Here is a 26,331-nt window from a genome sequence, read left to right on the forward strand (position 1 = left end):
TGATTCTTTACCTCATATTGTCGCAATATTTTAGGCACGTATAGCTAATGCACATGCGCATTTTAAAGTTGATTGACAGATGATGTCTGTATCTACAAGGTGATTGGCTATTTTACTTGTAAGGTGGGACTTCCTATCTATATCCGTTGACCGTTGGGCTCTCAGAACTCCTTGGTTGAGCGTTCCAATTTCTCCCATTCATTTAAATAGAAGTGGCCCATCTCTGTTAAATAATCTCTGATTAGCCCGTCTTTAAAAAATGGAGTCTGTCGTTGGGAAGACCAATTTATGGTAGTGAATCGGTTCGTTCGGATGATTCAAAAACGATTCACAACCGAGTCATTATTCAAACGTGATTTTACGTTTTATTTTTGTGGTAAAATTACTTTTATAGTAATTTCATAATTAGGTTAATTCCATTGCGTCAAATGTTTTTTATTGTTCCAATATTATTGTTAACAATATTGTTAAGAACATCACTAATAAAAGATTTGCCAATATTAATAAAAAAAATTCCCATTTCACACTTTCCTCACTTACAGTTAGTGATCGACCAAAGCTTTGCGAAACGGTTCATCAAAACGTATTGTTTGCGAATCAGACATCACTACAAGAGGAAATACGCCATGAACAATCATGGCAGTCATGCTGTAAGATCGCTTTAAAAATAAATAAATAAATGTGAGTTCAAATGAACTGTATTTTTTGCACTCCACGTAGTGGGTGTTAGATGAATATTCCGCGTTAAAAACAAGTTACGCTCAATCGACAGCATAACATTGATTACCACAAAAAATTAGTTTTGACGCCCCCTCTCCTCTTTTCTTAAAAAAATAATAATACAAATCTGGATTCCAGAGAGGCATTTACAACGGATGTAAATGGGGCCAATCTGTAAATTGTAAAAATACACTGATCTATATACAGATCATTGTAAAAATACTCACTGTTTCAAAAGTATATCCACAAGACATAAACAATATGCGTGTTAACATAATTTCAGTGTGCTAAAATCGCTTACTAACCTTTTGTGTGTGAATTTATAGCCAGTTTAACAATTATGTTGCCATGACGATGTAATATCAACAAACACTACATTTGCTGTAAAAATGATGATTTAAACAACTTTACAGCTCAAATAATACATGAGTTTTAACAGAAGAATTAATGTAAGTGCTTTTATAAAATTACAAGCTTCACATTTCTGCCTTTAAACGCTCCAAAAATTGTCCCTATTCACTTCCATTGTAAGTGCCTAAATGTAACTGTATACGTTGTAGCATTTTTGGCAGACACCTATCCAGATCAATGTAAAAATTCAAAAAAATATAATATATGCTTGGTTGCCGATGTAAGTGACATGATAAAGAACATTAAGCCTATCTGGTTTTGGTGAAGTTGTGTCGTATGAACCATGCCACTTTTGAGAACAGATGGCAGGCAAGCAATTCAGAGAGATATCTGCAAGGCTAATTATAAAGCACATACAATTTAATACAAATAAACATGCAGCCATTTTTTGTATGTGTGTCATGGTTAGTCTAAGTACAGTACAGAGTGAGTCTAGAATGAAGTCTGAATTTTGGAAGGGTGTGAATATAGAAAGGTGAGGACTTTACAGTGTCAATTTTTCAATAATTATTATTACATTGTATTATATTATATTATATCTTACTGTTTTCCATGTAATTTAAATAGATACAGGGTCACCAGGTCTCCCTTTAAATTGCCCCCTCTTGTCAACATTTCTGTATTCTATGATCTGTATTCTTAACTACCTGTCCTGGTTATTTCTCTCAACATGATTTGTGTGGGTTTATTGTAAGCCGCTTTGGAACGAATGTGTCTGCTAAGATGATAATTTATGTATTAACATTTATTGAATTTCCACAGAGCTAGTACGCTCAAAGTCACACATTACCTTTTGTTTAAAAAATAAAATAAAATAAAATAATAGTATGGAGGGGCCCATAACAGCAGAGGGAGTTGTGGAGTAATGTCCGTGTGGTCAATCTGCCTTTGAGGATATAATCAGGGGCGGTACCATGATTCTTTTCTCAGCGGGGGCCGGGCAGGGTAAAGTGATCAGTCTGTGGGGGCACATGGGGGGGCCAGGCTTCTGTCCCTCTAGAACCGCCACTGGATATAGTGAATAAAATTTGCTCCACTGCCCAGTGATGAAAGGTGAAAAATGGCAGCCAAAGAAGCAGTTTAACAATCAGGAATTTTTTTTAATTTGATTTTGATGTGTTCATTCAAATATAAACTCAGTTTGTTTCCAGTCGAAGACTATTCGTTAAATGATTCTCCAGTTTGTAAAGCACTGTATATTTAAACACTGACAGAGTACATTTGATTGTTTCCTGCACACTTACTGTAATTTATGTCGATAACAGCAGTATTATGTTTCAAATGTCAGAATGTTTAAAGGATGCTTTGTAAAACCTGGTTCATTGTAGTAAGAGGTTGTGATCATATTGCTTCAAATAAATCTTTAGACTGAGTTATGGGTGTCCAGTTTGTCTTTGTATTTGATGGATGGCTTGAATTTATTTATGATTTAGCCTTAAAAGTTTGAGGTTTGCACAACTTAGTTTGTGGTTTTGATTTTGTGGTAATAGCTTTGAGAAATGTGATAAAGGTTTCAGGAAATGTGTCTCAGAAATTGAGAAAAAAAACAGTCATATGAAAATTACAGTAAAACAAAAATTATTCTCTTATGCACACTCTGGAAATTATTGTACAGATTTTTAGTACAATAATATCTACTGGTGGCCAAAAGTTTGGAATATTGTACAGATTTTGCTGTTTTGGATGGGAATTGGTACTTTAATTCACCAAAGTGGCATTCAACTGATCAACGTAGAGTCGGGACATTACTGATGTAAAAAACAGCACCATCACTGTTTGAAAAAAGTAATTTTGATCAAATCTAGACAGGCCCCATTTCAAGCAGCCATCACTCCAACACCTTATGAAGTCTATCCACAAGTTTCCTACGTCCCATGAGGCATTGCGTCAAAAGTGGGCGTGACTTCCGGTTCGAAGTAAACAAGCAGGAGTTGACACTCATTCATTCATTAGTTGACCGTCATTCAAGATTTAGCGATCCAAACTTAATGATGTGGGAACACAACCTCAACGAAATTAAAAGGGGTGATATAACAGTACCTTTACCATCCGCGGTAGATGGTTGGGAGGATGACGTGAAGAAGTGGCCTCGTATCACGTATGGTAACATTTTTAGCTATTTTGTAGATTCAGTAGCCTGTGATGGTAAGGCGATGAGCAACCTGAAAAGCTCAGAGGCATATCAATATCTACACAGTGATAAAGTCGGTCGAGTGTTGTTTAAGGGCGTCGGAAAGCGACCTTGCGTATCTAAAAGCTGACATTGAGCCGAGCCAGAGTTTGCACGTAACACATCATAAGGCTTGGGTGCTAGTTTCAGTGGCAGGTGAAGTACAGACAGCGGGTTGTTCATGTATTGCAGGGCCAGGGCGCTCTTGTAGTCATGCAGCAGCACTTTTGTGGAAGGTCAGTAAAGTTAGGACAATTAAGGGCACAAAATGTATTATTGTATATTTTTTATTAATTAATAAATGTACTAAACTGAAATGTTTACTGTGTGTCATTCATGTTCTGTATGTGTTGCTTCACAGTAGCCTTGACTTAAAATATTTATTTTAATATTGTTGGATAATAAAAAATTGAATTCAATTTAGGTTGAGAATGCAGTCAGGCAGGGAAAGACAGGGATGGCATGCACTGATGTGCAAAGGAAGTGGAATTCAGGTGCGAAGAAGAATGTAGGAATGAGGAAGGTGAAGAACATTAATTTTAACCATCACAGGCCATACCACATTTATCCAGGCACATCAACAATGCAAGAATCAACAATGCAAGAATCAACAATGCCTCCCCAACTTTTTAAGAACCACAGAGAGTTCATAGCCCACAGTAATTCATCAGTGATGGCCCCACTGTTTCAGCTCCAGACAAATGGTCTTATTCAGTTAAGTTATAGAGCAGATGTAGACAGCAACAAGGCAGGCCACAGCAAACATGATCCAGCCCACAGTAATACACTCTGTCATACAGAACACAGCACAACACTAACATGTCCAAAATGCACACATTTTTATGAGGCCTACATTAAAGTGTCCCCTACACAAGCAGCTACACTGATGGAAGAAACCAGGATGCAAAGTGCTTCACACTCATGGCATGATGCTAGAAAGCTTAGATCTAACAGCCAGCACAGCAAAGCGGGTCCCAAAGCGAAGCACCACAGATCCTCAAAAATTCCTAAATGAGCATCTGTACCCAACATTCACCGGCAATACAGCAACACTGCATGGCAAAGAAAATGAGATAAGCGTCATCACACTCATGGAAAGCAGAGGGCATTCTGTGGAGAAGAGAGGCCTGGTCGTGCACCCTGACCATCCTTGGTTGGGAGCCAGCCCAGATGGGATCCTTGACTCAGCACAACTCCTTGAGATCAAGTGCCCCTTCAAGAGTTCCATGTCACTGGCAGAATTTCTAGGACGGCCAAATGGTGACATCAAAAGTTTAGGTGATGGACAGTACCTGATTTGTCCTAAAGGAAAGGATGGATACTACCTCCAGGTGATTCTTTAATAATTTAATAATAAAGATTATTGTTTTTAAATAAAATATATTTTCTATATTTAGAAATATACTTTTTAATATGAAAGTAGCTCTATTATTAGACTAACATTGTATTGTTAACTTACAGGTGCTTCTCAATAAGAATGTCGTGGAAAAGTTAATTTATTTCAGGAATTCAACTTAAAATGTGAAACTAATATATTATATAGATTCATTATATGCAAAGTGAGATATTTCAAGCCTTTATTTGTTATAATTTTGATGATTATGGCTTACAGCTTATGAAACCCCCAAATTCAAATAAATGAACTTTTCCCGACATTCTAATGTATGCACCTGTATGCATTAATTAAACAGATTATTTGTACAAACATGTACTCTTAATCCTTCTTTCAGACACAACTGACCATGATGTGTCTGGGCCTACAAAGTTGCAAGCTAGTCATCTGGACACCAAGTGAGGACATCGAATTGGAGATTCCATTTGATAAGCACTACACAGATGCACAAGTGCAACAGCTGCAGAACTTCTTCTTTGTTCACATGCTACCTAGATTGGCTGATGATTTTGCTGACAAGAAAATCCATCTCTGTCCAACATACCTGCAGATGTTTAATGCGTAGTTGGGGAATGTTTACATGTTCTCAATATTATTATAATATATAGGCATGGTATATAAAGACATGGCTTATAAAGGCATGGTTACAGTTGTGGGGAAACAAACCACAATTAAAATAAAAAAATACACTGAATAAAAACATATTAGACACTTAGTCATTGGCTTTTGAATTTATTTATAAGAATAAATGAATGTGTCATTTGCACATTTGGTTAACAGTTGTATTCAGAACATTTCATTAAATAAAAATAGCAATACTATACTGTGAAAGTACACACACTTCTCTCTTTTGCAGAATATTACGAGATTGAAAAATCTTAAGAATTTAAATTTACACAGCAAAAAGAAAATAGCTGTCTATGAAACAACAACTAAAAGAAAAGGTGTTGGTATATCAAGGCAAGGCAAGTTTATTTATATAGCACATTTCATACACAATGGTAATTCAAAGTGCTTTACATAGAAGAAATTAAAATAATCAAAACAAATAAGAATAATTACAACAGTTTAGAAAAAAAATCAGTGCAAGTAAAAGTTGTGTATTGGTTTATACAGTTGATAAAGTTATAGAGAGAATTTAACATTTAAGCTCAAGCTGATTGTGTAAGATATGGTGACTATGTTCTAGAAATAAGCTCTCCTCGCAGATTTACTGAGTGCTGCACAGATTTTTAGTATTCTGTCGATTTTAGGGACAAAATGAATAGGCACAGTTTGAGAGAGGATCTTGTACACCTTAAGGCGTCTGATTGCTCAGCTCAATGTGTATGCGGACATTAGCAATGCGTCTTGTGCGAGTGACCTGCTCATTTGTCAGCTGGCATTTCTTGCGGCGTAAAAGCTGGCATGATCAAACGAACATTCCGTTCCTCTAGCAGATCTCTGATGGTGAAGCCACGGTCCCCCATCACCTCATCTCCAGCACGCAAATGGTCGAGAAACCCAGAGTTCTGTGTGATGAATCTATCGCTACATTTGCCACCGTAAGCCTCTGAAATGTACATAACCATACCAGATGGAGCAATTGCTACTAGATACTTGACAGTATTGTTTGCATAGTAGTGACTATAAGATTCAGTTCTTGAGTCCAGATTTTTAGCCTTCTGCAAGACACTTTCTGTGCAGTCAATGACACAAGTTGTGTTGGGGAAATTGTCCTTAAAAATTTGCGACAAAGTGGCTTTTTATTGTTTCAGCGGCAGCCATGGAATGAGATCCTGGGTGTGCTCAGCAATCACATCTATCCAGAATGTCAGTGTTTTACTGACCTGACCAGGTGACATTTTGAAGCGTCTAGCTAAATCGGCAATAACAAAGTTCTGTCTAAGCTTCATTAATGTCAAGAGGATTTGGTCCTCTGCTGAAAATGCTGGCGATGTGGGGGCAAAGCGTTGCAAGCAAGACACAAGGGTTTTGAATTCGAGAAGTGGAATCCCTGTGTACAGCAGACAGTCTGTATCGTCTTTCAAAACACCATCTGCAACAGGCAGTGTCCTCTCAGTGGATGGGGCAGTTGTCATACCACATGTGATGGTAGGTGCTTTGGAGTAGGTGTGGTCATCCATTGTTGGGTCTGACCACTGTGTCTGGGCATCATGAAAGGTCTGTGAGGTAGGATCTGGGTCCCCAGAAACCTGCATCACAATAGGCTTATCTGCAGGGAATACATTAAGTACATATATAGCTGTGGCGGTCTTATATTTAGCTGGTTAGTCCTTCAATGACGATTTGTTTAGTGGCAGAAAAAAACAAAACAATTAGGGGGCATTAGAGTCTTGAAAAACATCTAGACTGCGTTTAATATCATCAATATAGATATTCTGTAACATCAAATGTTAACTAATAGAGGAAATTAAATTAGCATCTGTCACTGTGTACCATTGTGCCCTCCAAGCTCGTCACAATAAAAGTTTATGCGAGTTAAAAACATCAGGCTACCTGTCTACCATCATGGCACAGTTTTTCATATATTAATAATAAGTAATTCAAGAAAAACTAAGGAAAAAACAAGCTAGTTGACTTGATTCTTACCTGTTGTTGTTGTTGTTGTGACATGTCGAATCCTAGGTCGGCGTCTCTTCTCCGGTGGCTTCTCGTAACCCATAAAGAGCGTTGGGTACGGGTTATCCAGTGTTGGCTTCTTGTCCACGAAGTGAAACGAGCACACAAACAGGTGTTTTGGAGGTGTTTTTAAGTTTAAGTTCTTCCTCCATATTCTATTTGATTCATCGTCTTTTGGGAGGTGATGGAAACTGTATAATCGTTCACAGGAACACTCAGATTTAGTTTTAGGCTTATGTTCAAAACACTCACGGTTAAGCCACTGAATTAGTTTAGTGCGGTTATATGTACAACCACGAACAGCACATGTTGTCCCTGAGCTCCGTAACGACATCTCTCATTAATGTTTGCGACTTTAAATAGTAGAAAAATGCACTCGAAAAATACCTAACCTCTTCGCTTTGTAACACAAAATACCGTTGATTTACTACTTCCGCCACCTAACCGGAAGTTTCACCCACGTTCTATTTTACAGTAGCGCCCCTCGGAAACAGGTGGATACGATGCTTGAAATTGACAAAAAACTGAAGATTTCATACAAAGGTGTACACTACAGTCTTCAATGACAAAGGACAACTGGCTCTAACAAGGACAGTAAGAGATGTGGAAGCCCAGATGTAAAACTAAACAAGAGGATAAGTACATCAGAGTCTGTAGTTTGAGAAATAGACGCCTCACATGTGCTCAGCTGACGGCTTCATTGAATTCTACCCGCTCAACACCAGTTTCATGTACAACAGTAAAGAGAAGAATCAGGGGTGCAGACCTTATGGGAATCATTGCAAAGAAAAAACACTTTTGAAACAAAATTAAAAAGAAAAGGCAAAGAAACAAGTTCACAAGAAAATAAACAATACAAAAAGAGATTTATTTTGTTATAGTGTTGTTCATGTGAGATAGCGTGCACTTTAGATTAATTGATGCAAGTCGTACTGTCAAGAGGGAGTGTAGGCTGTAGCAATATTGCAAATATTATCGTGTGTAAATTTGTTTATTATTAACGCATTGTTTAATTTTAAAATTAAAATGTTTTACAATGGAATATATTTTCAACCTGAAATGTGTTGTGTAACACGTTATGTTAGTGTCAGGGTTAAGCAGGAGTATGCTGTGATTTTTTTACTCGCCTTCACGATTCTTGCCTAAATGCCACATGACAAACTGCGTGGTTGGTCGCTTTACATCTCTTGGCTGGTCGCTTTGGTTTATTTCTTCCTTTTTAAGTGTCCAGTGTTTGGACAGAAAGTGCAAAGTGGATCAGACTTTAAGTCCAAGTTTGCTTACGTGAGACTAGCATGCGAATTTGATGGTCTTTTATGTTAGACTGTACAATGTATGTTTATCTAAACTTTCGTCATGTCTGACAACAGTAACAGGCTATTTAAAGTCATCAGTCTGCATTGCGTTCTGATTATTTATTTACACACAAAATTGCAATAATTTCTGAAATCTAAATAATTTTGTTTGTGCACTGGAGGCTTCTGTCACCAAGACAAATTCCTTGTAGGTGTAAACATACTTGGCAATAAAGCTGATTCTGAATATTTTGTGTGGAAAAGAAAAAGATTTAAATGCTGAGTGTCTTTTGTCAGTTTAGGGTGGAGAAAAGTGGATGACATGGATGTCACTGAGCAAACTGGGTACATTTTTACAAACAAAACATGATGGTTACATTTTGATAAGCCCAGAGTCAGAGAGTGTTTCTCTATATATCACACACACACACACACACACACACACACACACACACACATTCCAAGACTGATGATTATGCCTTACAGGTTAAATTTATTTTGAAATTTTATATCAATTATTTGTATATAGCTTATTGTTCTAAAGTAGTAGCTTTAAAGAAGAAAAAAAATAAATAGGAAAGAGATTGCATTATTTTTTTGTTGAAGAAAGATCTTAATATCCCCCATTATTTTTCCTTAGCTGTAGGCCCACTGCCACATTATTTATTATTGTTATTAGTCACCATCATATTTCTAGTTCTGTTGTTTTGGCATGTGTTTTTGTTTTCTTGGCCTTCCTCTTTCTGTCTTTAAAATTTGAAGAAGATGATTGCACAACACAAACAGCTAAAAAATAAAAAAATAATAGCAGTTCCCAAAATATATTTTGCCAATTTATTTGGCAGTAAGTTGAGTGGTTTTGGCTGTGAGTGCAATATTGAATTGGGGAAGATTCTAGAACCAGTGAGTAAAGCCAGTTATAGTGGGCAGTCTAGTACATAAGAAGTTGTTGGCACATGACAACTGGTGGTGTTCCAGAGCACTAGAGACAGCTACAGACTGTGAGATAAACATTCTGCTCCTGCGAGGGAGCTCCTATTGTGGACTTTCCAGTTTCAAAAAGTGACCTTTTTTGCCATCAAGAAGCTGTAACCAGTGAAACATGTTTTTGAATATTAAGAATTAAAATATTAAGAGAATATTAAAAATGAAAAAAGCTGCAAGTAGCAAATCAGGGTTCAAGCAGCAAAGGGCCTTTAAGTGCATGTGTTACAAGATGAAGATACAGTAATAAGCATTTTTCAAATAGACTGTTAGCACCTAAAATAGAGATATAGCACAATAATATTCAAAAACATCAGGTAAATTACCATCAAGATATAGCCTTTTTTTAACATTCCTGACTGTCAAAGTGACATTGTCTGATCTCCACCAAATTTTGCATGCGTCTACAGAATTACGTTACATATACATTTGAAATACGTATTCTGATGTGGCGTTTAGGGGTTATGGGCTTTTGGGTAGACCATGCCCTCGGCTCCACATACCCGCCTGACTCAGGCTGGAGAACCGTCTGGACAAACGAATGGAAGGGTCACAAAGTGGTGTAAAGTGGGCTGTGGAGAAGGCTGTTTTTTCATGTGATATGGGCATTAAGGGGATCTGAAAAATATTCCTTTGTCAAACCTAGTGTCGAATAAAAGTAAGCCGTGCGAAACCGATAAAGCAGTTGATCAATACGAGGCATTGGATGTGCATTAAATTAGGTACCAGAACCACTAGTGGAGCGGCTAAGTGCTTATGTTTGGCAGAATCGTTCAGTTTATGATACAAGCGTGAAAATTGGCACGAGCAGTCTCCATGGGTCACTTGACAAGAAAATTGTCCGAGCCACTTGAAATTTCAAGATGGCTGACACCTTAGTGGAGCAGTTAAGTGATATAGTGGTTTATTTGGTGATACAAGCATGAAAATTGGCATGAGCAGTCTCTGATGGGCACATTCATTGACTCTTTCATTAAGTTTCATCGTCATTGCTTCTCGTAAGGGGGACATTGCACTCTCATCTTCACATATAAAGCACAAAGCTTTCGAGGGCTGGGATCCTCTTGGCCTCTTGACATGGATATCTTTGGTATCTTCAGTGTCTTTAGTAGCAGTAGATGCTCTCTTTTGGGCCCTTTCCAGCTTTGTGTTATTGAACATACGTTTACAGCTTGAATGATATTTTGCTCTGTTTCTTGTCAATGTGTTTTCTATGCCATCACCTTCATCTAGTCGGTTTGGACTAAGTAAGATAGGCAGAGCATTGATCTTATGAAATAATGGAACATTTCTTGCAATGGTATCATAACCAGTACGATCGTGCTCTCTGTTGAATAAACTCGGATGAATTAGTTTTTTCTTGGTGTCCTGCTGACAAATGAAACATCTGTCCCAGTTAGTTTTCTCAACTGTTATGATGGCTTCTGCCATGTCTGCAGCAAATGTATAGGCAGAGGGTGAGGGTTTATCCTTTTACCACCTTTTACCAAGCACTTTGATGTATGGGATACAACTAAGTTCATGCCTTAACCCTACACTTAGTCTGATCGTTCATCCAATGCCATTTGTATCCCGTGCGATCTGTACACTATCCGGTTAACTAAAACCCCATTAACCTTGGCTCGGCTCTCCCGCGCTGGCACAACCTGTCAATTCAGGTGCGGCTATCTAACTGTTTTGGGGTAGATTAGACAGCATTTGGGATACTAACTTTACAATTAGCTGACATTGAACCCCACTCTGAGTTTAACAGCAGTGATATATCACCAGTGTGCCCTGGTAGTGCAGATATTCACTCTTGTCTAATCTATCTATAATCAACAAATCAACACAACTGTATTTTGATGCGTTAAAAGTTGTTCTTTAGAATAATCTAAAACATATAAAATAAAATGACACCAAATCGTCCTTACTGAAAAAAAAAACCCAATACATTTCTATCGGAAAATTGATCTTTTGAGGATCCAGGTGTCGGCCATCTTGAAAAATGGGCGCCATCTTGAAATTTCAAGTGGCTCGGACAATTTTCTTGTCAAGTTACCCATGGAGACTGCTCATGCCAATTTTCACGCTTGTATCATAAACTGAACGATTATATCACTTAGCCGCTCCACTACACCAGGCTGGCACAATCACTGTGGGATTCTTCTATTACCCCCATATCAAGCATGGCTTTTAATTCTTCCCGTACTACTTGTTTCTTGTGTTCGTGTTGGCAGTAAGGATGACTACGTACAACTACCCTGGGGGTTGTCTCGATGTGGTGTTCTATGAGATTAGTGCAGCTGGGAGAGGTGGGAACATGTTAGAAAAATTATTTTGCAACCTGGCCACCTCCATACGTTGCGACAGTGAGAGGCGCCTCCACAAGGGACCAGGGTGAACTGATTGGCTTTTAGATTCACCTCCGCTCCGAGCTCCTCCGTCTCCTTAATTTCCATCACCAAGGATATGGGGACCGCCTCTCGCCATGGATATAGTAGGTTGAGGTGGTAAATCTGACGTGCTCTGCACCTATCCGTACGCACTCATAGTCACATCTCAACTCGCCCTCAAAGGGCCCTTGCCACTTCGCGAGTAATTTTGTGCTCGATGTGGGCAGCAATACAAGTAATTTATCTCCCTGTCCAAACTCCGGTAGCTGAGCTCCCCTGTTATACAGCTGTGACTGACGTTCTTGCGCCTGTCGCAAATTCTCCTGTGATTGTCGCCCCGGTGTGTGAAGATTTGCTCTCAGGTCAAGAACATATTGAATTAAATTTTTACTCTGTGAAAGTCCCTCTTTGCAATTGTCCTTCATGACGTCTAGCACACCACCAGGCTTACGCCCATATAACAACTTGAATGGGGAAAACCCCTTGGAGGCTTGCGGGATCTCTCGCACTGCAAATAACAGGGGTTCAATCCACTTATCCCAATTCTGAGCATCTTTGTGTACTAAATTACAAATCATATTTTTTAAGGTCTGATTAAATTGTTTGACCAAGCTGTCCATTTCTGGATATTACACGCTTCTCCAAATTGATTTTACCCCAGTAATTCGTACAGCTTGCGTAGTGTATGTGACATAAATCAGTGCCCTGATCAGTGTGGATTTCTTTCGGAATCCCCACTCGGGAGATTATTCTGAGGCGCTGCTTCTGGTATCACGTTGCATAATCCACCAGGAATAATGCAAAGTGATGCCCCTGTGCTGTCCGTTCCAATGGCCCAATGAGGTTTATAAAAAAGTCTAAAGAAGGAAAAATACTTCTGGAACCCAGAAGGTTTAAAAAGTGGGTGGTCACTGTTGCGCTCAATAGGGTTTCAGCACTTTGTGTTTGAACCCCTAAATATAATAAAATATACATTAATAATGACCAAACATAGTCAAACTCTGGAGACTGGCAGATGAAGAGATGTTACCATGGCCATTAGGGACACCATAAAGACAGTAGGTCAGTAGAATACTTAATAACTGAGGTTAAAAAATCCTTAGGAAAAAAGAACAAACACAAGAAGAGTCGTGGACCTATTGTCTCACAGAGAGGCTCTGCATTAGATGCACTGCTCTTACAGGAAACAAAAGAGACTGTCTAATCAGTCTAGTGCCATCTTTTGCCATCTTAAGAGAAGTATTTGGAAAATAATAGTGTTACATTTGAAACTTTGTAAAATTGAAAACACTAAAACTACTTTTAATAATCCCAATCATTACCTCAGCTCTGTTTTAAGGATGGTTTAACTTATGAGAAGTTGATCTGGAGAGACCAGTTCACCAAGGGTCTTTTAGGTAGAATTGAAACAAATTTATCTGGTCCCCATACACCCTTCTTGAAATGTGTAATTAAGTTTGTAATTCTTCTGTCTATGGAGGGCTATTGATCTTGTAGAGTGTCAAAAAACAGTCTTGTACCAGTTTATTCTGAAGTAATTAGTGATACACAATGCTCACTGGCTCCTGAAAGTGGTAACCAGGCAATATAAAAAGACAAAAGTCAACTTTCTCTGAACAGACTAAACCTGTTAAACATGTGTATTGTGTGTGTAATTTTTCTCAATGGCAAAATAATTTATCCTATTCCATTTTAATTGCAGAGACAACTGTCAATGTCTTCTTGGCAGGCACCATTGAGCTTCAGAAGAGCCCTGATTTCATTTACTCACCAGTACTGCCGATTCTCCATTCTTTGTTGATCTGTTGAGGTTAGCTGGTGGCAAAATGAAAAAATAGGGAAAGAACCTTTTTGCTGACCCGCTGACCTGCTTGTGCTAACCTTTGACATTGACCCTGCCTCAAACCCCAGGTGGCCTTCTATGACCCAAGGCCTGTTGGGCCCCAGGAAGCCCCAAGTGACAGTGGGAGTGCAACTGGCCTGGCACGCACTAACATGCCCTCATTTGGCCTGACAGTTGAAAAGTGGCTATTGATTTAACCAATAGAGTGATTTTAGGGTGGGACTATCTGAAAGCCCGGACCTCAACATCATTGAGTCAGTCTGAAGAAACAAAAGCAATCACGACTATGGCAAGTTCTCCAAGATGCTGGGAACCTATCTCCCAACAACCTTGAAAAACTGTCCGCAAGTGTACCTTGGAGAACTAGTACTATTTTAAACGCATAGGGTGGCCAATATTTTTAAAAACATCCAATATTCAGACTTAATCAATAACAACCCACAATCCTGTTTAACCAGGAGTCAAGTATCTGCACTTGTATAGCACTGCTTCTATTTACGTAAATTAGGCTTATATTAGATTGCACCTTATTCACAAAAGTCGTCCCAATTTGCCTGGCATGGTTAACATTGTGCTATTACCACCGGCGGAAAGTACATAATTTTGTTTTAAAGAGAAAATTGTGTACATTTTAGTGATTATAACAGAGTATTTCAAGAGAATAGCATTATAACCAGCCAGTGACACACTATGCAGTCGAGCACACTTTCGGCATTTATGTGCCTGGATCACAGTGGTGGAGCGATGCTATACAGTCATAGTAGAATGCAATAGTCTGCTGCTGCATCCTCCACAACCTACACACCAGTGTTGTAGTATTCAGGATCAATCTTGGTCTCGAGACGCATAGAGGACTCTGGATTTTATTTCAAGACCTGTGGGGATATCACTATATTGCCTGTGCATTGACCAATTTATTTGTTAACATCATTACTGTGATTGGATATAAAACTTGACTCATTTCTAATTTGAAATTTTTGTTACTGTTAACGACTGTCACCCCTCCCCGCCCCTCTGTCACCCCTCCCCGGAGACAGGAGAAGAAACTATGGCTGTCTGAGGGATGTCAGCCAAATCCGTAATACAATTTGGCTACCTAAACCAGTGTTTCCAAGCCACTGTGCCCACTAGTGTGCCGTGAAAGATTGTCAGGTGTGTCATGGAAAATGATCAAATTCCTTAAAATAAATAAATACAGTTTTATTCCGGTATTTTAGCGAAGGCATAGAGATGGTAGAAGAGTTTTAAAGCTACATCATCACACTTGTAGTAAAAACATTCAGTCAGTCAACTGAATGAATGAATGAATGAAAACGACAGGTGTATTGTTTTACTCACAGACTAAAAGCTGTTTATTTGTGCACAGCATAGATTTACAGATGTTATGAGCAGATGTGGCTGACTTGTCGCAGTTCTCTTATGAAACATAAAAGGAATATGAGAAACTGTTACATATGATTACTACAAGCAAATTCTTTGTTTTAAACAAGTCCAAAAAAAACACTGTGATACGATGTGTAGATTCTGAGGTACTGTAATATTCACGGAGCACGTTTGACATCTGAAGCAGTGAATGGAGCCTGGGTCGCTGCTCACAGGAACTAGTGCCTGCCGGATCCAACCTCTGTTAGTATGACTTATATGTTTTTTCTCTCTATCAACAATTCAGTTTTGATCTGGAGCAACTTATAGTCAGGTGTGACTTGATTTCTTGAAAAGACAGTAAATAAATAATGTATTTGCTGTGCTGTTGAAAGAATTAATTTGAAAGAACAAATCTACAAATTGGAAAAGACACAAATTTGTTGCTTTTCTGTTGCTAAGTGTAAGAGATGCTAGCAAAGCTTTCTAGTGAACATTAGCAATCTGCCTCTTGCTGCATTCCATTCAGCTCGGAAAGTTGGATTTTCCAACTTCCAACTGGGAAAAGTGCAATGGAACAGCACTTCAAGTCATAATTACAACTTGGGAAAATTGTGCAGAAACTCAGGTGCATGACGTCACACAATCTTGTCGGACTTGGCACCCAGGAACATGTACAAAATAAGTGATAAACATTCACTTTTATTCATTAATATCGATGAATTAGTCAAAGTTCCTAAATTTCATGATATTAAAGCTTGTTTAACAAATGTTAGCAGAGTAGCAGGTGTTAAAAACATGGTAAATTATGCTCTCTTTTGATAATCGTACACCTGTAGCACAAATGCCAGCATTGCAGATTGATTTTTAATTGTTTTGTTTAGAGACATCTCTGGTGATGTCTAACAGGACATAACAGCTAACAGGAGTGTTTCAGTTTGTTTCCTTAGATGTCATCTTACGAACATCTGGCATTGGAATGCCTTTAGTTGGAGATCAGAGATATCAAGTGGAATATCCCACATCCGATTTGAATGGAACGCAGCATCTGTTCCTAAACTCATCTTCACCCCTATCCTAAAAGAGATTTAACAAGCTACCTATGTATTTACTTTTACTTTTTAGGGCACTAGTTTCAGTTGCTTGCCAACTATTTGCCAGCTAGCTAGGTGTGCAAGCTACCTAATTTAGTTAACACATATTGAGGGATGTAGCTAATGCAGTGTTAACTTTATGAGATTAATGGGACAGGGCATGTAGTGACAAATTGTTGTTCACAAGTTACGTTTTTGCTTGTGATAATGATGAGACAGGCCACATAAAGCTATGTAGCTAATTTATATAAAGTTACATTACATCAACGTTAGCTAATGTCAGCTACACACCTCAGTAATGCTCCCTCACTTTGGTGAGAGAGCTAGAGATGTGACAGCAGAGAGTGGAGAAAGAGTAATGCACCTCCACTTAAATGTAAATTTTAGGCTGCTCTGCTTATGTTTGGAATTCTTTGTTCTATTTTCTAGATTTAGCTATGTGGTTAGCAAATTGCACACATTTATTCAAGGCTTGTTGTTGGTTCAAAAACAATAAAAAAAAAAAAAGAAAAGACAGAAAAGTGAAGACTTAAGCATTGAATATTTTTTTTATATATTCTGTACTTAATGATGGTTTCTAGGGGAAGAGTCATCCAGAAAATTTGATGCGATGCTTGCACAAACATTGTATTGTTTTAGGTGGATGGTAAAACAAAATAATAAAATAATGGTAAAACAGCTCCTTGGTGTTTGTTTGTATTTGTTTACTCATAGAAAACAAAGGAAAATTCACACACATAAAATTCACCTCTGTAATGCCTTTTGATTCTTTTATCAAGACATTTCTCATGGTATACTGATACACACACACTATATATATATATATATATATATATATATATATATATATATATATATATATATATATATATTGTAACAAAATGCTAGCACTGGCAATGACAAAGACGATGATGTGACATGAACTAAACTAAACATAAACATGAACATGAACATAAACCTGACTAGCAAACAAGGTTACATCAACAATACTTGACAAGAGAAATTGGTAAACATGATTGCTTAAATACACAGACATTGGGTAAAACAATAAGAAGAAAACCAATAAACAGATAGAACTATAAACAAGATAACAAGACTAATAACCTTAAACCAATGACAAATAAGAACTGATAAGACAATAAACCATTGAAAACAAGACACATGAACATGGAGGGAAACATGAAATCACATGACAAGGGAACCACATGACATGAAACAGGACCTAGAACACCAAAATAAAAGACATGAAAACAAAACATGAACAAAAACACACGCAGACATGACATTTGATCGTAAGTGGGTCATAAAGTGTGGGACTTGCCCTGCCTTGGTCTTGGTCTTGACTTGCCTCAGCCCCTCAATGTCTTGGTCTTGTCTCGGTCTCGATACACTCTGGTCTTGGTCATGACTTTGTCTCGGTGTAAGTGGTCTTGACAACAACACTGCTACACACCTTTTATTAAATAGTGTAAGGTAGGGTGACCATATGTCCTCATTTTCTGACCTTAAAAAATCATCCAGTCTGGATTTCTAAATTTGCCAAAATGACCATGATTCGGCTTTAGTTGCATTATGATGTGCATCTGGTCTAATACTTCACAGTGTGCATGCATATTTGCATTGATTTAACCCCTCATTGCAAGTCCTGCATTCTCGCACACCAATTGGTCGATTATAAGAGGCTTGTAGCAACTATTGGCCAAATTCCTGCCTGTCAATTTCTCAACGAACGTGTGAAGCGCTGTTGTGTTCGGCATCAAACATTTGCTTGACAGTAGCAGCAAATGACAACTGAGTGGAAACAATGCCCAAATGAATGTGCAAATTTATAGTACATTTGCACAAAAAATATCCATGCTTTCGTCCAGGTCCATGGGAAGCAGAATGTATGACATGTAAAGATGGCACATATAGTCAGTTGCTTATAAAGGTGCAAGTGATTTAGAAGCACACATTTGCTCTGCGAAGCAAAGGGTCAGCAAAAGGTGCAAGTTCATCAGGTAAATTAACTTTTTGCGACCAGGTAAAATTGTTATCACATTCCTTCATTTTCCATGGCCATTCAAAATAATAGTAATAGTAAATGAAGGTACACTCATGGCATCAAATATTTTATTTTAGTACATTCAAAAGAATGTTGGAAAATGTATATATATATATATATTCTTGTTATGTTAATAGAGTGTCTTTTTCACTGTGCTCCCCTGTGGGGACCTGGGGTAGAATAGGTCCCTAGCATCCCCTTGCTGTTCGTAAATGGCGACGAATGGGATGACTTGTTGGCCGTAAGTTGCGACCCGTGTCTGTGGAAGAAGAGATCCTGGCACTTGAGGAATGCGGGCAGCTGCGGCTCCCCCAGATCCAACACAATGCTTTGGCTCTAATTTCATACAGATGGGTGGTTGGAGAGACCCGATCCAACCAAGTGGCTAGTCATGACGTGCCCTGGGAAATTGCTGGCATTTAAATCAGCCACAATGACATTTTTCCCTGAAGGCAGTGGCATAGGGTCAATCGAGCAATTTGAGCTTCTAGCTCTCATTGCAAGAGTATATCTTTCTTGTATCCCTGGTGCATATCTGCTGGAGTTCCGCGGCTCTGTGCATCCCCTTGTTGGGCACCGATGTGGGTGGGGAGCAAGATTAATGAGGGTAAAAGACTTGTTTGCAGTTCTGAGCAACATAGCAGTCATGACAGTGACGAGACATATACCAATTTACAATAAACAACAGATTTACACAACACAATTTACATATCTAATGTACACATAATTACACAACACAATATAATATACAATGTACAGTAAACAATACACACAATATAGATTGCACATACAATAAAAATACAAAATAAAAAGTATATATATATAAAAAAAATAATATATATATATATATATATATATATATATATATATATATATATATATATATATATATATATATATATTGTTCTATTGTGGAGAATATAATTATGACAGTCCAGTGTGAGATAATAGATTAATAAAATGCAGTGCTGGTGTGTATTGATCATGAGAGATGGGGGAAGAAACTGTCATGTAATCGGCTGGTGCGGGTCCTGATGCTGCGATACCACCTGCCTGATGGTAGCAGTGAGAGCAGCCCATGACTTGGGTGGCTGGAGTCTCTGATGATCCTCCGAGCTTTATACACACACCGCCTGTTATAGATGTCCTGGAGGGAGAGAAGCTCACCTCCTACAATTTGTGGGTCCCCGTTGACATATATATCCCTAACCCCCTAAGATGCTTCAATTGTCAGAGGTTTGGTAATAGCTCCACTGGGTGCAAGAACAATCCTACCTGTTACAATTGCGGAGAGGACAGGCATGATGAAACCTGTTTAAAACCATCAAAATGCCAAAATTGCTCAGGGGATCATCTGGCCTCATCAAAACACTGTCCTATATGAATTAACGAAAAAGAAATTAAAAGAGTAAAATGTCAAAAAAAGTTAACTATGTAGAAGCATGCAAAGAGGTGGAAAAGTTCCCAAATTTTAAGTTTGAGAAATCCTTTGCATCTGTAACATTACCAACCAAACATACAGTTGAGTGCCAGACAGTCGGAGTCCCTCTCCCATGAGTAGGAGTAGAGTTCAAGTTCCGGTTCAACCAACTTAACAAGAAACAGTATCATTCAATGGAACTGTCGAGGTGTCAAAGCAAACTTTGCAGAACTTCAACAACTAGCCATGTTACTCAACCCTCTTGCATTTTGACTCCAAGAAACACATTTATCACCAAATAGTCAAATATCCCTTAAAGGTTTTGTAAAATGGACCAAACATTCAATGGACATCAGGAGGAGTAAGCATCTTAGTTTATCGCAATGTAATTCATAGTCAAGTCACAATAGACACTAATCTCCATAGGGCTACCACATTGTGTTACATTTACTTGACTCCAGATACACCTGTCAGACTTCAAGACCTGAGCAATCTTGCTGATCAACTCCCAACTCACTACATACTTGCAGCCGACTTCAACGGTCATAACCCTTTATGGGGAGGAAGATGCACAAATGGGAAGGGAAAAATACTTGAAGACTTCTGTAGAACTGTCAATCCTTAATGCCGGCTCAGACACTTACTTGAACCCAGGACATGGAACATATTCAAAAATCTATTTAACTATATGCAAACCTGATCTCCTGCTTGATCTCTCATGGTGCACCTGGGACGATCTTTGTGGAAGTGATAATTTTCCACTAATTGTTGCATCTACAAGATCAAATATCCAACATAATGTTCCAAAGTGGTATCTCAAGAATACCAACTGGTACCTGTTCCAGAACCAATGTTATGATAAACATAATTCAGCAACCCTAGACAGCCGAGACCCAGTTACAAGTTTCACAGACAAGCTGATAGAAATAGCTGACGATACCGTCCCAAAGACATCACCAAATCCAAAAAGTCACAAGCATAACCCATGGTTCGATTACAACTGCAAAAAAGCCATAAAAGCTCAGAAAAAAGCAGAGAGAATATTCAACAGACACCCAACAGAAGAAAATCTAGTAAGATTTAAGATATGCCGAGCACAAGCACAATGGATTATAAATAACGCAAAAAGACAGAGTTGGAGAAAATACGTATCTAGCCTAACATCAAATACACCATCACAAAAATCTGTAACCTGATTTGTAAGATGACTACGATCCAAGAAATAACCAACATTCTAGCAAAATCTTTCGAAAAGATTGACCCCTTCATTAGTCAATTGCCAAACAGAATTCAATAGGATATGTATACAACAGGAACAGAAACTCCTGAATTTCCACTGAAATAACACTGAGCCATATAATCAACCCTTCACTATAGTGGAACTTACAAGGGCTAACAAACGTTCCCATAATACCGCAGTTGGACCAGACAGAATCCATTACGAATTCTTGAAGCACTTACCACATACAACAATACTACTACTCCTGGAGATTTTTAACAAAGTTTGGAAAACAGGGGATATACCACCTTTGTGGCAAGAAGCAATAATTATTCCCATCCCCAAACCTGGTAAGGATCATTCTGACGCAAACAATTAGCCCTGACTATCTATCTCTGCAAAACCATTGAGAGAATGATCAACGACCATCTGATATGGATTCTGGAATCAGAGCATAAGATTAGTGATTATCAATGTGGGTTTAGAAAAGGCAAAAGCACTTTGAACCACCTCATCATACTTTAATCATTTGTCCGGGACAGCTTCATTAAAAAAGAACATGCCGTAGCTGTCTTCTTTTACCTTGAGAAGGCCTATGATACCACCTAGAGATATGGAATACTCAAAGACTTGTACGAACTTGGGCTTAGAGGCAACCTACCCATCTTTATCTCCAACTTCATGACAAACAGACGTTTTCGCGTTCGAGTAGGAACTACACTATCAAATCCACATGAACAAGAGATGGGAGTTCCACAAGGGAGCATAATTTCAGTGATTTTATTCAGCATCAAAATCAATAGTATAATCAAAGTTACTGACCCCCACATTTTTCGGAGCCTCTATGTTGACGACATATGCATATGCTATAGGGAGAAAAATATTAATATAATTGTACGACAGATATTTTAATACAATGAATATTTCAAAAATCCTGGCCAATACAAAATGGGGTGCAGACGCTACTGTTCTTTTACATCCCTAGAGAACATTAATCAGATCCCGAATGGATTACGGGAGTATTGTGTATGGTCAGGCAAGGAAGTCATACATCCGAACACTTGTCACAATACAACACCAGGGAATATGTCTAGCTCTTGGAGCCTTCAGAACAAGTCCCATTCAAAGCCTTTATATAGAAGCCGGTGAACCTTCCCTCCAGAATAGGCATCTGAAACTGGCCTTACAATACGCAGTCAAACTCAAAGTGAATCTATGTAATCTGGCCTCTAAACCAACTATTTCTATGGCATTGGCACAACTAAAAAAGGCAGAAACTCTCGCCAATGTGTATCAACAGGAATATTTGGTACTGAAATGTAGTCTCCTACTCCATGGTAAAGTATTCACGGATGGATCCAAAATGGATAACAGTGTGTCAGCAGCAGTAGTGATTAGAGACCAGCAATATGGCAAATGTATTCCAGAACAGAGCTCTAGCTTCACAGCTGCTACTGGCACTGGAAAACATTGAGCAGGGCCAAGGATGAAACATTTTGATCGCTATAGACTCAAAGTCTTGCCTTCATGCACTAGAATCCATGGAGACTGTTCACCCCATTATCATAAACCTCTTGAGTAAAATACATCGATTACAGGAGAAGGATTTCAACATTATCCTCTGATGGGTGCCGGGACATATTGGTCTGGCAGGAAATTAAAAAGCAGATACAGCTGCAAAAGAGGCATTAAACTTGGAGATCTCAGAATGTCTGATACCACCCTCTGACCTCAGGCAATTAATAAACTCATATCACCAATAAGTGGCAATCAGAATGGAATGAGTGTGACAGCAATAAATTATACTAAATAAACCCCAGGATCCAAAGAAATTACACTCAAAATTTTAAATCTAGACATGACCAAATAGTGTTTACCATATGTTGATTGGGCCATTCAAGGCTAACTCATGTGTTTTTACTGACTGGTGAAGGTCCTCCCATATGTATACCTTGCCAAACCCCTATGACCATCAAGCACATTCTACTGAATTGTAAAACTTTTAGAACTATAAGACAAAACTTTTATACTGAGACTTGTTTAATAGATACATGTAAAAAAGTATCATCTGAACAGATTTTACCCCAAGTCATCAAAGCTAATTTTTTACTAATCCACAGATTTAATATTAGCAAACTATAGTTTTTCAATGAATTTAGGACATCTACTTTGTGCATGACGTGAGTTATTTTTACAGACAGATTATTTAACTTTTAATTGACTATATCACAATTCCAGTGGGTCATAAGTTTACGTTTATGTTGATGTATTTTAAGGTCTACCTTCAAACTCAGTGCCTCTTTGCTTGACATCACAGGAAAATAAAATAAAAATAATAAAAAATAATAATAGTCCTATATCGACATAACCTGAAAGGCTGATCAGCAAGGAAGAAGCCACTGCTCCAAAACCATCACACAAAAAAGCCAGACTACAGTTTGCAGGTGCACATGGGGACAAAGGTCTTATTTTTTTGGAGAAATGTCCTGGTTTAATGAAACAAAAATGTAACCATTGTTATGTATGGAGGAAAAAGGGTGAGGCTTGCAAGCCAAAGAACACCATCCCAACCATGAAACATGGGGGTGGCAGCATCATGTTGTGGGAGTGCTTTGCTGCCGGAGGGACTGGTGCACTTCACAAAATAGATGGCATCATGAGGAAGGAAAATTATGTGGATATAGTGTAGCAACATCTCAAGACATCGGCCAGGAAGTTAAAGCTCTGTCGCAAATGGATCTTCCAAATATACAATGACCCAAACATACCTCATGTGGCAAAATGGCTTAAGGACAAGAAAGTCAAGGTATTGGAGTGGCCATCACAAAGCCCTGACCTCAATCTGATTTGGAAATTTGTGGGCAGAACTGAAAAAACATGTGCGAGTAAGGAGGCCTACAAACCTGACTCAGTTACACCAGTTCTGTCTGGAGGAATGGGCCAACATTCCAGCAAATATTGTGAGAAGCTTGTGGAAGGCTTCATAAAATGTTTGACCCAAATTTAAAGGCAAATCTACCAAATACTAACAAATTGTATGTAAACTTCTGACCCATTTGGAATGTGATGAAAGAAATAAAAGCTGAAATAAATAATTCTCTCTACTATTATTCTGACATTTCATATTCTTAAAATAAAGTAGTGATCCTAACTGACAGGGAATATTTTCTATGAGTACATGTCAGGAATTGTGAAAAACTGAGTTTAAATTTTGCCTGAAGTATATGTAAACTTCTGACTTCAACTGTAAAAGGCAGTAGGTCTAATGTGCAAAAAATACCTAAATTAAAAATAGTTTGGAAATAAAGATGACAGAGTAGATCTACTGCATGATACTGCATAAATTATTTATGACCATTGACCAGATGCTTTGCAACAGTTCAGCAACTCTAGTGCTCTGTAATAAAATGCATTGACTGAATTTTGTAGCATAAACTCATTTCAACATTATTTAGTGTGCCTTAATACAGCAAATTGTAACTGACACATCCACACAACATGATGGAAGCAGCTTTGAAGTATTTCTGAAATATTTACTCGGATTTAATTTTTAATGCTGCAATATGTAGGCAATATTCTCCATATGGTAATGTGATTTCAGCAGCTCATGCATTTCTGTTTCATTGCGACTTTACCCTCAGTGTGACATCTGCCCATGGGGGCATCTGAAATTGCACAATGATCAGAAACGACAGACTAATGCAAATTCAAATAGTCCTGCTGCTAAATATCCATTTAGCGTAGACCCAAAAGCAGTGGAGGTCAAATGAGCCCTCAGCTGAGGAGATGACCCTTATGTATGGCTGTCACATATTGATCTCCATTTCAGACTCTGTCAACATGAATTTTAAAGCTCCAAAAAATCTCTTAAGAACTGTGAATTACACAAACAAGAATCTGATACAATAATAAGAATCTACATAATCCTTTAAAATAGTGACTGCCACTTGTACTGTAGAATACAATAAATTATTATTTAAGACTTCAGATAAACCAGGAGCACTCTTGTAAAATCAGTCATATTTTCATGTAAAATGTCCTCAAAACTATTCTCTCTTGCATGACCTGGAAAATATTCAGAAGAGGGCAATTTTTGGGAAATTAAAGCTTATTTTGTTCCATCAGTAACAGTCTTTGTCCCATTCTACTTTCAAGCTGAGAGTTCCTGTGGTGATGTTCTGTTGCTTGTACCCAATCCGTGTCTACTTGGCAAATCACACTCCCCTCATGTCCCCTGGGCTGTCTATTCTTCAAGCTCTGGACCTCTGACAACAGATATAAGATACCTGCTTAACAGCTCAGCAAGGTGTAAGGTTGATTACAGAAGTCCAGTTGAACAGCAATGCCTTTGGGCAAGCGTCATCCATGACACATCCTTAGCAAATTACAGTTCAAGAACTGTATCTATTGTTTGAACTTGGGTCCAAGCACGATATCTTCATTATTACCTCTGGTAATCAGACTTCTGGCAGCATCATGGGGATTTGACAAATGACCCTGTGCATCAGTCCTGACTCCCCATTTCCTCCTCTTCAGGCTCTTCCTGTAAATGTGTCCATGCATTCTAAAGTGTGATGTATAATGGTGCACGGCACTGTCAGATAGAGCTGAATGAGATTGTTGAACCTTTATTGTTCCATTGCATTTGCTGAGGCAGTCAAATCTGAGAATGGACATTTAGATGCTTAAACAAGCTGGATCTCCTCGTGAACGATCGTGTTGTGCAGTATTGGTATGTCACACGTGGCTGGCATAGAAAATGGTAAGTACAGAAAATTCCACAGAAACACTTGTGATTACTCTCCGTGCCATTGCTTTCTAAGAATGCAATTTTCTTCAGAATGTACTCTTTATAAATGTCCCATTCTTCTTTATTTTATTCATAATTGCTTTTTGGGCAAATTGAAAATCATTTTGATTAACAAATGCAATGTGATTCAGTTGAGTTGCTAGCAGAAATTTAAGAGTAATTCCGATTTAATAAAACAAAATTGTTAATTGTGAAAATCATGCTAAATTATAATTCAGCATCTTAAAGTTGCAATTCTAAAATTCTGTCAATTTTCTAAAATGTAAATATTTGTCATTTTCCATATCTCTTCTGGTTTTTAAATTTATAACACTAAATATATATTGTTCACAAAAACCTTTTCAATAAATTAACCAAAATGAATCACATGGAATGAAAATGTTTAAATCCTCACTTAAAAAATAGAATAAGGATATTACAAGCCTAACAGCTCATTAAAGGTACAGTTTTTGCTTATTAAAAAAGTTTTACACATAAAGACCTGAATAGCATGTTTTAGAAATATGTTTAAAATGATGTACACTCACATGAGATGAAGACTCCAGTCATATCAGTAATTAAATTAAAGC

General features: G+C 38.0%; 1 pseudogene; it reads right to left on the bottom strand.

Annotated features, from left to right (window-relative positions):
• Positions 1–5,879: 5,879 nt before the first annotated feature.
• LOC127655412 (uncharacterized) lies at positions 5,880–7,650 on the bottom strand (annotated as a pseudogene).
• Positions 7,651–26,331: the final 18,681 nt, after the last annotated feature.

The sequence above is a fragment of the Xyrauchen texanus genome, chromosome 2 (genome assembly GCF_025860055.1).
Source record: "Xyrauchen texanus isolate HMW12.3.18 chromosome 2, RBS_HiC_50CHRs, whole genome shotgun sequence".
NCBI classification, from domain to species: domain Eukaryota; kingdom Metazoa; phylum Chordata; class Actinopteri; order Cypriniformes; family Catostomidae; genus Xyrauchen; species Xyrauchen texanus.